Below are 3,225 nucleotides of genomic sequence, written 5' to 3' on the forward strand. Positions count from 1 at the left end.
ACTCAAGAGAAAATGCCTCTGCCCACGTGTGGCTGAACAAACTATTCACCAGTGAAGGGTAACACAGACGGGTCAAATATCTAACCTAAGATAGGAAGGTTACAGGCCTGGGTGACCTCTCCAATGATGGGTAAGGAATTATGCTGATGTTCTCTGTCACCTAAGGCAGGTGTTAGTTTATATTACGAGAAAGGGGGACCTGTAGGGCCCTGCATAGACCACTGAAGTGCCTTGAGCTTGCCTGAAGCTGTTGGCGGGAACTCCTTGCCCCAAGGCTTTTGTTGGTCGTCTTCCTGTTTTGATGACACACACCTGGTGACAACACACACCTGGTAGGGAGGAGCTAAGCCTAAACTTCCTATAATTTTTCTACTGTGCTGTGAGTCAGTATTTAAGCCCATTCTTTCCCCACTATTATTATTGTTGTTGTTCGTCTCCACCGTTATTGTTTCGCGGGTTCTTTCCCTTCTTTTTAGTTTTATTTTTTCCTCCTTCATGTTTTATCCCTGCACGCCCTGCCCATTCCTGTGCCCCCCCCTCACACACATGACCTGGCCCAAGTCAAAGAACAGAAAATAACAACAAACAACTAAAAATAAACATGCATATCATACATGTAACATAGGTGGAGGAAGTGCAAATATGTAACCCACATATATAACCCAACCGCCAATGTATCGACCACGTATTTATTTCCCCTCCAACCCCAACCACACCCTGGTAAAGCAAATAAAACATGTTATCCATGTGAATTCATGTGTTTACTGCATGTCCTTGTGTTAATTACATGAACTCGTATGTAAACTCTGAGGGCTCCTACGTTTGCTGCAGTGGCTCAGATGTTGCCCACATGACTTCGCGTGCTACTTACATGCTAAGTATGTGACACCAATGCAAACTACCTAGTTACACATGCTAGCTACATGGGATCTCACAGTAAGTACATGAAGCCATAATGTAAGTACATGACCATGTATGGTAAGTACATGAATACCATGTTGTGCACATGGGCTCACATATTAACTACAAGGGATCACATGTCAAATACACAGGCTCACATGCTAACTATACGGGCTCACATGTTAACTACATGGACCTACAAGGCAAAAACATGACCTCATAAGTCAACTGCACAAACTCACATATCGAGAGGCTCACATGTCAACTATACGCGCTCACATGCCATGTACACAGGTTCCAATGCGCACTGCACTGGCTCACATGGAAACACCATGACTCCATATGTGAACTGCATGTAATGGAGGCGGCACCAGCCGGGATATCATGTGTACACGCGACATACGTAAGTGTTGTGGAGGTGGCGCATTAGGATCACAGAAGCCACAGGCACGACATGCGTGTAAAACAAACGACAAGCATGTAAATCACAGGGACTTCATTTATTCAGCTACATACATGTGTGCACACACACCTGTTCACCAGAAGCAGCCCTTGCGGCGCAGGAAGCTCATGGTGTCGCAGAAACCATCATGGTACAGGGACTCCAGGCTTGCACAGGACAGCGGGAAGAGCGCTCGGGCCAGGCGGGCAACATTGGCAGTGGAGATCTAGGCGGGGCCGCAAATGAGTGTGGGTGGAGCCAGGAGTGTGTGTGGGCTGGGCTGGAAGTGAGTTTGGTGCAAGCATGCTGTGACAGGAGTGGCCACGGAAGCCCCACATGGCTCACCTGCACGTCCTGTCCAGTCACGTGCACGCTCGAGCCAAGACCTTGGCCAGGGTCGTGGGGCGAGATGTCATGGCATCCACAGAATGGGGATACGGTGAGGGTGCAACCTCCAGGGGGCAGGGGGAGGCTGCGTGATCTGCCCAGGCCTGGGGAGATGGGGGGGCCGGGAGACATGAGAGGAATGGCCACAATATACACGCGTGTTCGGGGTCACCTGTCAGAGAAACGTGTGACCACACCCACCCACACCGCCCTGCCCACCTGACCCTGGAACTCCACGGGCTTCAGCCCTGAGTAAATGGGGACAAAGCAGCTGGCGAGAAGGACCTGCACATGAGGGGAAACATAGGACACGCATGAGGGGAAACGTGGGACACACATGAGCATAAACAATACACGTATGTGCAAACATGCGACACACATGTGCAAACACAGATGAAATATACATGTAGGAAACACAGAACATGACACATTCTTACACTTGCGGCCCTGCCCCCTCACCTGTACGACGTCCTCACGGGTCGGGAACTGGAACACAAGTCGGTTCTGGAATTTGTTCACCACAGTCAAGGACACATAGAGCTGGCCCTGCACCAGGACATGAGCATGGGCTGGGAGGATCCGGTCTAGGCCGTCCCTGATGGTGCAGGTGAGGGGGGACACATGTGACCTGTGACCCCTGAAATGGGATCCACATGCGTGACCTATGACATGTTACATGTACCATGTGATGTGTGCCCCACAACATCCCCTTAACCCCCCCATGCACCTCAGCTGCTCCATGAAGTAGAAGCTGGGTGTGGCCACGCCCAGTGGTTGCTGCCTGGTATCCTCGGCCAGGATGTGTGCAAAAGCCTGTGCAGGCCTGTGGGAAGGGTGGGAAGCACACACGTGACCCCTGACATGCAACATGTCACATGTCACATGTGCCCTGCCCACACTCACCTCCAGCTGCTCAGGGGAAGTCAGCAGCACTGCTGCCACCAGGGCCCCGCCCGACGCCCCTGCATAGCCCCTGACATCACCCAGCAGCCCCGCCCCATGTGCCTACAGCCCGGCAGCCACGCCCAGGTGGTAAATGCCCAGGAATCCACAGGCCCTGAAAGACAGGTGGAAGGGCGGGGCCATCCGGGGGTGGGGCAGAGCCTATGGGACGTGTGGGCAGAGTTTCTGGGGGAAGGATGGGGTCACGTGAGGAAAGGAAGCCACGCCCCTTCACAAAAAGAATGACAGAAATGGCGTCTCTGTCTTCACTGCTGCCCTCCTGGACTACGTTTCCAAGGAGGCTGCATGCTGGACCTTGTTCCCTGTGACATCACTGTCTGGCGACTTCCCCTCAGCTTCCCACACTGTGGAATTTTCCCAGCAGTCACGGAGACCCGCCCATCTCAGGGTGGAAGGGGACTATGATTCCCAGCATCCTTTGCTACGCCTACAGTGGTCACTGTGTCCTCACTGGTGCACGGCGCCCTTCAGTGTCCTACCTAGATGGCGGCTTCACTTTATGAAGCCTCTGTTCCCAAGGCCACTGCCAGGGA

General features: G+C 52.7%; 1 pseudogene; it reads right to left on the minus strand.

Moving 5' to 3' along the window:
- Positions 1–1,436: 1,436 nt before the first annotated feature.
- On the minus strand, positions 1,437–2,815 carry LOC127218703 (patatin-like phospholipase domain-containing protein 4; annotated as a pseudogene).
- Positions 2,816–3,225: the final 410 nt, after the last annotated feature.

This window comes from Phodopus roborovskii, unplaced genomic scaffold (assembly GCF_943737965.1).
Source record: "Phodopus roborovskii unplaced genomic scaffold, PHOROB, whole genome shotgun sequence".
Taxonomy (NCBI): Eukaryota; Metazoa; Chordata; class Mammalia; order Rodentia; family Cricetidae; genus Phodopus; species Phodopus roborovskii.